The sequence below is a fragment of the Pseudorasbora parva genome, chromosome 7, assembly GCF_024679245.1.
Source record: "Pseudorasbora parva isolate DD20220531a chromosome 7, ASM2467924v1, whole genome shotgun sequence".
Classification (NCBI taxonomy): Eukaryota; Metazoa; Chordata; class Actinopteri; order Cypriniformes; family Gobionidae; genus Pseudorasbora; species Pseudorasbora parva.
The window spans coordinates 3,536,440-3,550,501 of NC_090178.1; the positions used below are offsets into that span (position 1 = coordinate 3,536,440).

A 14,062-nucleotide genomic window follows, 5' to 3' on the forward strand; every position below is an offset into this window, starting at 1 on the left:
TCCTTGCTAAATAAGTATTTTATTTTAGCATTTTGGATTTCCTTTTTTGAGATCTGTAGATGCATATAGTGTAAAATGGCATAGCATTCAAGACTATAGTGAATATTTTAACATTGACTTTTCATGTGTTGCAGCTCCTCTCTTTCCAGTCTGTCAGTAATGCTCAGTTTAGTTCCTGTCTCTATGAAGCCCCTCCTTCTGAAAAGCACACTGTGCTGTGATTGGTCGGCTGGAGCAGTGTGTTGTGATTGGTCAAGTGTTTGGGAAATGTCCCGCCCCTTACCATAACCGCCAGTTTCAACACACTACTGACTCACTCAACCAGGCTCCGTCCCTTTATTCTGCAGATTAATTATTATAATGAGGAATATTATGACGTGTTTATTCCCGGAAGAAAACTCAAGACTACAAGGGAGGCGTTTCAGGAGTTCAGAAACACTGACACTGATGGAGAAGATCAGCAACATTACACACTAAAGACAGATGGACGTGGAAAAGCCATAATAAATAGGTCCTGCTTAAATGCCTAATATAAAGTGTGCTAAAAGGCTGGTTTTTAAGCTCAAGTGTGTGTTCCAGCAGTCCTGGCACACTTACAAACGTGCCGTAATCTCCAGGCCAGTGTGTGGCAGCACCTTTCATTTTCACAGGATTACCCAACACACACACACACACACACACACACACACACACACACACAGAAGCCAGAGCCACACCAGAGCGCTGCATGGCAAAGATAACTCAGCATTTCTGTTGTCCCATGTTGCCGCTCCTCCCAAAAGCCATGTAAAGCCCCAGAGAGCGGCGAGAGAGAGCGGCTCATCACAGCTCACCTTGTTCCTCTGCCACGTTTATTGTGGCATTTTGTTTTATTTGCACGCACAGGGATTTGAGCTCCGTTCCTGCTGTGATGTCTGTTGCCCAACACAGTTCAAACACACACACCTTATCGCAGCCATTAAGCACACTATCGTAAAATAATCCTCAATCAAACATCTGCGGATAAAACGGCAAACAAATCCTGCTGAGCCAAAGAACGAGCGACCAAAAAAACATTGCCGTGCGACCAAACCGTAAAGAGTCAACAGAGGTATTAGCATTAATGCTGCAGCATTATAGAGCAAAAACACAACAATAACCACGTTAGCATTGGACAGCCACGCTGATGGTGTAATGCTCTGTGGGCCTTGAAGACCTGAGAAAGCGTTTGTTTTTGTCCAGTTGCATTGCTTCCACTGTCTTCCCATACACAGAGCGCGCTCGCGGATACGGGAACCTTACTGGGATTTGTTTTGGCCAATTCTGTCAAAGAATAATGCGTATTATTAAAGGATATGGAGATGTGAAAACACTGACTATAGCTTGGCTAGCGATGATGGTAACTACTTAGAAAAAGCAAATTGCTATTTAAAGTTCTCAGTTGTTTTATAAAGTTTCTCCTCAAAACATTGAGAAATAAAAACGACTATTGAGTGAATAGTTGACGTACAATTAGACGTACAGATTAAAATAAATCAAAAATAAGATGATAAAAAAGGATTTAAAAAACCAATAGTATATTTATAAAACAATAATATAAAATAAAATGACATAAAAATAAAAAGGTAACGGATAAAAAAGTAAACAAAATATAAAGCAACTTAAAAATAACAAAATAAAATTAAAAGAAAAAGAAAAAAAGGATTAAAAAACAAAATAATATAAGATCAAAAAATAACAAATGTATATCTTTTTTAAAATAAAGGATTAAAAAAATAAAATATATGATTAAAAAAAACATAAAATATAAGAAAAAATATATAAAATACAATTAAATTAAAATATTAAGCTTAAGATTTTATCTTTGGTGTGAAATGTGACCTGGGTTTGTTTTGATTAGAAACAGAACAGAACCTGAAGTCTCCTGATGTTTGTCATGAAACCACAAAATAAAAGACAAATAAAAACATTTAATTCAGTTTGATTTAAAGAAAATTCATCTTAAGATTTTATTTTAATACTAAATTAAGTTAAAAGATAATATATAATATTGAAAAATATTTTATATATAAACATCATATATATCATGTATTTACAAATGTAGTACTCTAATACTCAGAGTTTGTCAATTAATTAATTTAATTTTTTACATTAAATTTGGCTTTAAGAAAATTAAGATTTTATTTTATTACTTTTTTTATGATTATTATTATTTTATTTTGTGCTTTCAGGACAAACATCAGGACTTCAGCATCTCCGTTTGATTTCCATTCCATTCCATAATAAAATTAAGCTACATTTCACACCAAAAATTAAACAATAAAACAAAAAGGGTTTTTTTGTGTGTGTGAAAATTTGTTAAGCCAAATTGTGTTGCTTTTCTTGGATATTCTTGCTAGATTTGAGTGAGATTCACAGCGTACGCTACCCAGACGTCCACGGGTGTTGGATGGGTCAAGCGGTACAGGACCAGCGGAGCCTCATTGTGTTCGAGGTATAAATAGCAGTGGTGCATTCTGATAAAAATATTTCTCCTGCACACAATGGTTGAATTCATGCGCAAGATTCACCCAACTAAGCAGGACAGCGTGTGCGTGTGTGTGTGAGGGCCGAGCGGTCACAAGCTGCCAATGAGAGACGCACAGGACACAACTGTGAGAGAACAGCGTGGCGTTTATGATGCCAGCGAGCGCATTAATAACCTTGGGATTGAGTTCAGGAGCCCCAGACAGTTGTGGTTTTCCTCATCGCAGTCACATGGCACCGTCAACACCTTTTTATTATCTCATTTGCTCCTTATCGTCCCCGCGCTCACCCTGTTCTGCCAGGCCTCGGACTCCTCGGTCTCGAATCGCCACGGTCCAGAACCGGCCAGCAGATCCACGGCATCGCCCCAGTTCATATACTTCTACTGCACACTAAACGCCTGCACTTGGCTAGTGATGGGCAGGAAAACTTTAGACAATCTAGAGACTAGTTCTGGGCAAGGTCATTGGAAACTGTCTATGGTTTAAACTGTTCAGAAGTATTTACAGGAGTACATCAACAACAAAAAGTAGAACGCTAATTTAAGTTGAGAAAATCAAAGATTTAAGAGGGCAATATCTTTCTAACCAAATAACATTTTGTATGATACCAAAAATATGATTCTTAAACCGCATCTGGGCAGATCAATTTACATTTAATACCACCAAATATTTGTCTGGCTGTGATCAGACCAAGCTCAATTTAAGACTGAACATTGGTCTGGTGAGTGAGTCTGTTCTGTATTTTTACTGCTCAAGAGGCGTGATCAACAGGCACAGTTCAAATGACTCTGTACGCAATTGGATAGTCCTTCAACCAATCAGACCACAAGAGGCGTGATCAACGGGCAATGACCCATCTCTTCTCTATCTGTCATCGTGTTTAACCAACCAATAGTGCGCCAGGTGGATAAGCCAGTCTGTGATTGGCTCCTGCAAAAGTGTAACAAGCAGTAAAAATGAATGTGCAGTTTTCCAGACTGATCTGCAGAGCGCAATCAAATCACCGGCAAATCAGGCTGGGTTTACCCAGTCTAACCAAATATAACTAGGAAAAATAAAACAGACAGGATATATATTATGTAAAATGTTATAAAATTATATACATATCATAGACTGTAAAAAAAATATAGACGTAGTGTCCGTGACGTCACTCATAGGATTCTGAAGAGCCGTTCTGAAGCGTAAAGTAGAGACGAGCTGGCCGTCGCCATCTTGTAAAACGAGTCATCGCGTGTCACTCCCGGATAACAGAAGATGGGCAAAAAGGCGGGATGTGGACGGAGCTTATGTTACGCAATGACTAAAGACGGCGGATTAATGGCTATCCACCTGTCACTCAAAGTAACCACGCCCTTAATTATGCAGAACTTTAAGGCTTTATATATAACGAAAACGAATGAGTTAGAAAAAAATTCACCCCCCTCACAGTTGAAGGTCAAGATTAGCCGTATAGACAAAAACCACAATTTGTCCCAGGCTGTAAACATGTTTTATTCTGCTGTAAAGTTGGGCATTTTAACATGAGACTCAATGAGATTCTGCTCCTTCTGGAGCCGCTCTAGTGGCCAGTTGAGAAATTGCAGTTTACATTACTTCCATATTGGCTTGAAGAGAGATTGTGGTAGGTTGCTGCTTGCTGTATATATCAAGCATTTTATGTTTGAATAAAATAAAGCTATTTTAAAACATTAAGGCTTGCATTAATGACAGTACACCGAAAAAAAACCTGTTATATTAATATATATCAATATATCATCTCTTATAAGAAAACAAGAAAAATCTATAACATTTTAATTAATTAATTTCTTAATTTTAGAAATAAAAACAAAGATATATTATTAATTATAGAAAAAAAGAGTTCTTCAAGTTCTCTTTTTTTAATTCTTTAAGTATTATATATATATATATATATATATATATATATATATATATATATATATATATATATATATATATATATATATATATATATATATTATGTATATTTTATATAAATAAATATAAAAATATATATATATATATATATATATATATATATATATATATATATATATATATATATATATATATATATATATATATATATATATATATATATATATATATAATGTATATTATATATATATATATATTATATATATATATAAATTCAAATTGAATGTAATATCTTTTTGTTTTTCTTATAAAAACGACATTATATAAAATATATTTTTTATATATTTAAAATATATATAATGTTTTTCTTTCTCTTTGAAGTTTTTCTTAATTATGTCAACAATGCCTGCTTTTTGCTCAATATATCATCTCTTATAAATAAGAAATTTCAATTTAATTAAATTGTTTTATAGATTTTTTGTTAGTTTTCTTACAAAAGATATATTATGCCTTAATGACACGATGGCATATTCCACTTGAGACGCACTAATCCTAATATTGCGTACTGTATAGTTTGGATATTATGTAAATGATGATGTCTGTCTCCAGATCAGCGCTCTGCCCTCTACGACACGGCCGTTCGTTTATCAATCATCACATCGCTGACTGCCTTTCTCAAACAAGTCAGCAGGTTTCAGTGGAGAGACGGCCCCTATAGAGCCGAGCGAGGGCGTATCAGGATCCTCCGTTAAACAAACACACAAACTCCTGGCCTGTCAGAAGCCGCAGTCTGGGGGCAGATGTTAAAGAACCGCTCTTTCTTTTCCATTGTTTTTAAATACAGATGCTAATCCATTGTTATGGCTTCAGTCTTGAGCACGTCGAAGTAAAAACAAAAGCGAGAAACAAACATCTTGATGTCAGGCAGAGGGCTGCAGTGTTCACCAGACAAAGCATTATTGTTTCCTGCTCTACCGCCCCTCCTGAATCTGGCACCGGCTCAGCTTTGGCAGACAGTGTCATGCAGATCAATTCAGAAGATAATACAGTATGTTCAAACCTGTTTTCGTCTGCGAGCGAACGTGTGTGGGGTTTGCGGATGTACAAGTGAAGGAATTGGACCCGCCGCATGCGCGTCAAGTCCATCTGTTGGCTGAAATATATTAATGCGCTCGCACAGCATATGTGAATCTTCTGCAACAATAAGCAAAAAAAAAAACAGGCCAAAAATAGGCCTGCCTTTTTGGATATCTTGCTATGCAAATAGACCTGCTCCCAGTATTTATTCAAATGGTCTTGGCGTGGAGGAAGAGAAAATGAGGCCAGAGCCCCAGATGAACTCAGAGACGCATCCGTTCCCCGCAGATGTGGTCAAACTAACGCTCGTCCTCGGGCTACAAACATATTTAGAGCATGGCACACGCTAGCAAACCTCCGAGCTCAAGGGGGCGATAGACGCGTCTCCTTCGAACACGTGCCATTATAAACAGCAAAGACTCTCCTTAAAGCGTATTGACCTAGAATTTACAAACAAACTGCAGAACAAGAGTTCACATGACATTAACAATCACATGTAAGGCGACATGTTTCATCTTGTTTGATTGCAACATGTAAATGTATAGAGATGTTTTTTTTTTTTTTTTAAAGAAAAAATTCCCCTCGGGGATCAATAATGCCCGTCTGTTTGTCTATCCATCTATCTAGACATCTCTAGCCAGAGACAAAAGGGCTGTTATGCATGCGCGCCTTCTAGAAACCTGCTAAGCAACATGCAAGACGCCATAATAATACGAGTTTAATGGAAGTTAAAATACACTGTGGCCTCAGAAAGTATTGCTTAAGCCACATTTTCTAGATTTCCTGATAGTGCTAGTCATTGCATTAGAGATATCGCCATTCATTCATTGTTAACAGTATGTACTTTCAGAAAATCTTCTTAAAACACTTTCTTTAAAGCCGTATGTATAATGCATTTTAAATGCATTAGTTATGCCTTGTAATGCACCTTATAACGCATTGTAACCACAGTAATGACAGGGTCCAGACTGCAACCAAATGTGGCATTTAGCGACCTTTTTCCTGCTGGTTCGACTGGATTTTGTTTGAGGTCGCGCTGGTGCCCCCACCCGACTGACAAGAGCTGCCAAATCTGTTACATATGAGAAACGGCCAATGACAAACGAAAGCACGCTACTCGCTTGAGTCATCAGCTCAGAGCAATAATAGACGAGCTCATTCTCAGGCCGATCTCCATTACTACACAGCGCTGGAGATCCAGTGAGAGAGCGCGTTTGAAGAGTTTGAGTTAATAACATCACTACTGCGAGATCTAGTGGAAGCGAATTCTGTTATAAAGCACAGATATCACATGGAGACCCCGAGAAACATTGAGCCATGAGTGAAGGTTTCAGTCACAAATCACCAACATTCACCATGATTTACTGTAGTAATGCCACATTGCATTCTGGGAGAAATAGTTGCATGTTTATACAACATTTTGAGAGTGAAATTCAAGCACTTTAAAGGGATAGTTCACTTTAATATGTAAATTCTGTCCTCCTTTACTCACCCTCAAGTTGTTTCAAACCTGTGTGAATTTCTTTCTTCAGCTGAACTCAAGGGAAGATATTTTGAAGAATGTCAGTAACCAAATGTTAACTGGAGCCATTGACTTCTATAGTAGAAAAAATACTATGGAAGTCAATGGCTCCAGTTAGCTGATTGGTTACTGACATTCTTCAAAATATCTTCCCTTGAGTTCAGCTGAAGAAAGAAATTCACACAGGTTTGAAACAACTTGAGGGTGAGTAAAGGATGACAGAATTTACATATTAAAGTGAACTATCCCTTTAAGGGCTTCACACTTACTCCAGAACTTAAATATTATCCAATTTTAATGTTCATTATTTTGAACACGATGACTTGTAAAACCTAAAGTTTAAAGGTGTAGGAAAACAAACACTCTGTGGCTAACAAGCACTTTTAGTCACAAAGTCTCATTAAAAACAATAACTTTTCTTAAAGAAAGCAGAAAAAAAGTCCTTTTATAATCATTGAAGCTGTCGGTCAGTTCGGTGTGAGACTACAGAAGAACAACGGTACATTTAATAGTAGTAGGATATTTACATTTTCCCAATAAAAATTAGGTTTTTGCACATTGCTGTTGTTAATAAAAGTACATTTTATCTGCATAGCAATTCAAGCTCTGCGCGTCACTGTTAAATTTCCAATAAACAAACATGTTATATTATTAGTACCTGCACTTATGTAAAACAATAGTCATTTTATGTTTAAATGAACTTTCCTCCAGCGCCACTGCTCTCAAATGTTCATCTGGAGCCCTGCATTATAACACTTTTCTATTCATTGAACACACCTGTAGAAAGTATAATGCATTAAAAACACATGACAAACTACCAGATCTCATAAGGAATCTGCAAATATTAATGCATTTGACTTTGATTACAATTATAGAAAAGATCTAATGCATTATAACATACATTATTCATATCTTTACAATGCATTATACAAAAAAACCAACAACGAGCTCCTATCTGTGTGTCAAAGCTTAATTGACAAACAACAACCCAAAACCAACTGAAAACACTGATACAACGTCACAACTTTGTCTAACCCGGCTTATCTAGTGGCACAAATCTAGGTTAACATTGTCGAGAAACCTGAAAGAACACAAACAAAAAAAGCCAGACCCAACATAAAGTGTAAGTAGGTTGATTGCATCAATTCAAACAAAGAGCAGCGAGCCTGCAAGCAGCCCTCGACACACAAGCAACCTATGAGAAAACGCTAGTCCATCAATTAGAAGCGTGTGATTGAGATTTAATTCAAAGCTGGAGTTTAATTGCTAATATCAGAGAGTAATTAAGCAGATAAATCATGCCTGATCTTATTGAATTATAGATTAAAACTGCATAAAGCCTCCAAATTGTACATGTCAGCTCCAACAGCACTCTTAATTAATGCACGAGTTTGCTTTAAAACGGCAAAAATAGATCAAGACCTAACTTTTATGACAGAGGCTTTTAAAGCATGAGGAACTTTAATTGTTTTATGTTGGCCAAATATAGCGCAGGATCATCGAGGATCATCTGATTTTAATAAACTGCAATTATATTATACAGTATGTATGCATGTGTGTACTGACAATCAATTAAAACAAATATTTAGACGCATTTTTCTATAATTGCACCTAACATTAATTTTGTTCATATATCTATTATATTCTAATTTGTAATTTCACATTGAATCGTTTTACTAAGTATGAATGAAGGCCAGTTTCACTGACGCACATACTGCGACCAATGTCTCTATTAAAATAATTGTTTCTCAATTTCTGCAGATAAAGAGTAATTATAGCTGTTCAACTTTACAGTGTAATAAATTAAATGTAGATTAATCCTTATTAAACCGACAAAAGTTATTTTTTGTCTCTGCTTTTTGTTTTTTGATTTCACATTAATGACACAAACTGCTGCCGGTTTATTAGGCTGTAGTCACTTTAAGAGCCGTTATGCAACTTCCACTATTATTCACACACTCTTTCACTAATTAAACTAAAATATTGCGTTGGAATTCGAACTCATCGCCCCCCTCCTTTGATCTGATTGGCCATCACATTCATCTTGACATTGACGAGCAATGTTAAACCCCTGAGACAGTAAGCCTTTGAACTGATTGGCTGATTTGATCTTTGATCGTATTGGCTGATTTGATCTTATTTGATCTTATTGGTTGATTTGATCTTCTTTGACATTAGCATTGATGAGCGATGTTAGACCTCTGAGACAGTGAGCCCCGCCTCCTTTGATCTGATTGGCCATCTCATTCATTTTGACATTGACGAGAGTATTTAGACCGTTGAGTGTAAGCCCCGCCTCCTTTGATCTGACTGGCCATCTCATTCATTTTGACATTGACGAGAGTATTTAGACCGTTGAGTGTAAGCCCCGCCTCCTTTGATCTGATTGGCCATCTCATTTATTTTGACATTGACGAGAGTAGTTAGACCGTTGAGAGTGTAAGCCCCGCCTCCTTTGATCTGATTGCTATTGACGAGAGTAGTTAGACCTTTGAGAGTGTAAGCCCCGCCTCCTTTGATCTGATTGGCCATCTCATTCATTTTGACATTGATGAGAGAAGTTAGACCGTTGAGAGTGTAAGCCCCGCCTCCTTTGATCTGATTGCTATTGACGAGAGTAGTTAGACCATTGAGAGTGTAAGCCACGCCTCCTTTGATCTGATTTGCCATCTCATTCATTTTGACAATGAGAGTTGTTAGACCGTTGAGAGTGTAAGCCCCGCCTCCTTTGATCTGATTGGCTTTGACGAGCGATGTTAGACCGCCGAGACATACCAAACAACAAAAAAAGCTAAACTTTTACAACTTTTTGTCCTTGTAAACAGAGCAGTGAGTAATGGAGTGCAGCAGAGCAGCATCAAAAACATCAAATAATGGGGGGACATCAATGTCTATGAACCTCACGGCCCGGAACACAAGGGCGAGTAAAAGATGCCAAGCATGCATGGGACAACTTACACAACTCAGTGTATCACTAATGTCCAAAACCTGGCAGAACAGGAGGAGGGAAAGAGGAGAGCAGGTCCGGCCCGCCTCTGTACGCCGTGGGCGAGCGGCTTTCTGCCTCAGCCATTGGCTGCAGTTAAATTGAAATATTTCGCAGCGTGTGTCAGAAGCATGCAGAATGGTAATTATGACAGATCTGATTAAGCGGGCGAGTCGGGGGCCGGGCGAGGCGGCTCCGGGCTGCAGGTGCGACCTTGTGCATTCCTGCGTGTGTAAATAAAATTAATTACAAGCATGGGGGCGCGCGGCGCGTGACATCGCTACGTGCGGGGAGTCCCACGGGGGGGACCCTAATGGAATATTTTCCCGGAGTCTAATAATACAGTTGGTATTGACTTGAGGTAATTAGGGGGATCATTAAAGCCGCTTTTCCCGGCGTATTTGCCTGCCTGATCAGATTAGCGGGAATGGGCCTCAGAACAAGCCCTGTGTGGTCTGACAGAGGAGAACGCGAGAAACCGGGCCACCTCTAACACTACCTTACATGCAGAGGAGAGCGAGAGAGGGAGAGAAAACAGATGGAGAACAAGCAAGAGAAAGACAAGATGTTGGTCACTGCTACAGGAACAAGAAGCCAATCCGTTAAACGACAAGGAAAGGGGTCCGTTTGGAAGAGAGTGCTGCCTTTCGTGCGATAAATCAGTCACGAAATTAATTTCCCAGACATCTGGGTCTCTGGTTCACGAATATTGTGTCTTTAATAATACAGGGGAACTGCAGCTGTTTCCCAGGCAACCTAATAACCAGGCAGCCAGATAAATAAATAAATCAATTAATAAACAGTCATGGCCCTATTTCCGCTCTCCGAGGCCCGGCGCTCCCATCTGCCTCACACACGCCCCTGGGACGCGGCGAATTCATAACCGTAAACAAACAACTCTTCGAAATGAAGCACAATAATGAAAAATATACATTCTGTGTAAAATTATAGGGGACGCCAGAATAGGAAGAGGGAGGACTGAGCTTCCCTATAGGAGTGTAATTTAATTTGCATCCGGCTTTGGGTTCTCGTGCCTTAATGAAAGTAAATGCAGTTTATGCGTTTAGATCTGCCCTTTCTCTCTCTTTTTTTCCCTTCTTTTGGAGTCGTAGAAACACCATCACGGATTTCTGCTATTGGAAAAAACGGGAACAGTAGCGTCTGTTGTCTCCCGTTCACAACTATAGAAGCTTAACCAACTATGACGGCTGTACAGTTTCTGAGAACATAGCCTCACTTCACCAGACAAAAACATCTGAGGGACACGCCCCTGAGTGCAAGATGATGTCATCAATATATTCTCAGTCGTTTTCCTGGAAGAGAAAGACTGATGCTTTCATTCAGACTGCAGGTTAGCCAATGACCAGTGCAATACCCAATACAATTTCATGAGAGCAAATTAATAAAATTAATAATAAAACATGTAATACATTTATTTATTATGATGAAACAAATGCAGATAATGTATAATTTTTATTATTATTTTAGATTAAAAAAATTGGGTGATTAATATGCCTGGTTGAAAAAGTATGTGTATATATATATATATATATATATATATATATATATATATATATATATATATATATATATATATATATATATATATATATATATATATATATATATATATATATATATATATATATATATATATATATATATATATATATATATACACACATACACACACACAAATTAAATTAAAACAAATACTATTTAATTCTAGTCAATAAAATAAAATCTCCTGCTAAAATTGTATAAATGCTTACTTTATAATTTTTTTTTAATAAAATGTATAAATATCCATTTACAAGACATTTAATTGAAAACAGGAAATGGAAGATAATGTCAAATAAATAAATACATTATATTTTAGACATTATTTTACATTTATCTTTATTTATTTAATTTATTAAATATTTTAGCAATTTTATAACTGTAAACATAAATAAATACATTTGCTCAAATAAAAAAAAAAAGTATATTTAAAAATGTGTCATCATTTGAATGTTTATTAAATGCTGGGGTTATGATGTTGGCAAGGCCGTGAAAACAGCACGAGGGGAACATCCCAAATCTGTTCAATCAATCAATGAGGCGTGGTCATAAATCTGCAAATGGACGGTATATCGGTCAGCCACCAGCTGAAATTACAATTGCAATTTTGTATTGATATACACTGTCTATCCTGCACATTTTAATATCTCTCTCCATCTCACTCACTTTTCCCCGAACCACTGTTGCCCCCCAGAGAGCAGCGAGCCAGGCGCTCAGTGACAGATGGCACAGCCTCCTCTACCCCCCTACACACACACACACCGGCCTATCGCCTGCCCCCCTGTACTGCGGCAGATCACTGACATTCTGTCTCATTAGAGCCCTGCTAATTACCACAGCCTCTTCCAGGAGAGAGAGAGAGAGAGAGAGAGAGAGAGAGAGAGAGAGAGAGAGAGAGAGAGAGAGAGAGAGAGAGAGAGAGAGAGAGAGAGAGAGAGAGAGAGAGAGAGAGAGAGAGAGAGAGAGAGAGAGAGAGAGAGAGAGAGAGAGAGAGAGAGAGAGAGAGAGAGAGAGAGAGAGAGAGAGAGAGAGGTCACTAAGGGAATGGCTCTGGGTTCTAAAGGGCTTGTCATCTGACAACAGGGGCCGCGATTGTGTTCGCCATCACAGGGTGTCAACTCCCAGAATGCCCTTCTCCTCTAATTCTTGCCAGTTCAGCGCTGTCATGTCTGCATTAGCCGTGTTTGCCAAGTCATACGTCACTATTACTACTGCTCACGGTGAGAGTTCAGGACTTTAAAGGGGTGGTTCTGTGGGGTTTTTTCTAGGCTTGGTTGTGTTTATGGGGTGCAGTATAACATGTCTTAATACTTCTTTTTTTTGTGTGTCTAAAATGCCGTATTTTTCTTATATTTGCCCTTTATAATTCCACACCGCTGTCTCCACTGTGCTTTGAACGGCTCGTTTGCTTCCTGCTTCTATGAAGCCCATCCCTCCGAAAAACACAATGGTCTTAGATTAGTTAGATGGCCAAATGTAGTCTCCTGTATTTTTATTGGCTGAAGTGCCAAGCACAGGTTGCCAGAAATGCCACGCCCCTTCCCATTACAGGCTGAAGTCACATCTGCGGAGACTAGCGAGGGTTTATGATGTCACCAACCAGGAAAAAGCTTGTTGTAGTCCAAACCGGCCATTTTTGTAGGCAATAAACTGCCATAACTTTAAAAGACAATATCTCTGTTTGCATTGAACTTTCAGCACTGTAACTTTGCAGATACTGTTTATGCTAAAGCAGCGACATTACAAACTAACTACAGTTAAAAAAGTCAAACGCATGCAACCACACCTTTAAGAAACCTCTAAACCAACGTATTCAAGTCAGAATGAAACCAACAGTGCCCTCATCTACGTAACACTCGTTCCTGGTCTTACTGTCAATGATTCATCAATGCATGTTATTCCTAATTATATACTACATATTCTTAGTCATCATTTTTCATCGAATGTAAATTCACTTTCTCCATCTTACATTGCCACATTCAAAAGTTTTTGCAAGAAATTGCTGCTTTTATTCAGCGAAGATGCATTAAATTGATCAAAAATAACAGTAAAGAAGACATTTATAATGTAACGAAAGATATAAAATCCTTAAAAATAAAACGCATCTCGATTTCCACAAAATATGACTGTTCAACATTGATAACCAAATGTGTGTTGAGCATCAGATCCTCATATGAGAGTGATTAGTGAAGGATCATGTGACACTGAAGACTGGAGTAATGATGATAAAAATTTAGCTTTGATCACAGAAATAAATTACATTTTACAGTATATTTATATAGAATATAGTTCTTTTAAATAGTAAAAATATTTAAGAACGTTACTGTTTTTTTAAACAAATAAACCATGAGACATTAAAAACAAAATAAAAAGTCGTACCAACCACAAACTTTTCAACAACACTCTCAGAAATGTATTGGATTATATATAAAATATAAAAATGACACTTGGACAACAGTGTTGGAGAATTCATAAATATAAAAATGACACTTGGACAACAGTGTTGGAGAATTCACCACTACTCCTGCGTTCACC

The 14,062-nt window shown here is 37.6% G+C and overlaps 1 protein-coding gene across 6 annotated transcripts in view; it reads right to left on the reverse strand.

Annotated features, from left to right (window-relative positions):
* The window catches only part of satb1b (SATB homeobox 1b), an 82,102-nt gene that overhangs the window by 6,581 nt on the left and 61,459 nt on the right, over positions 1–14,062 (reverse strand). The gene's annotated exons all lie outside the window — the stretch shown is intronic.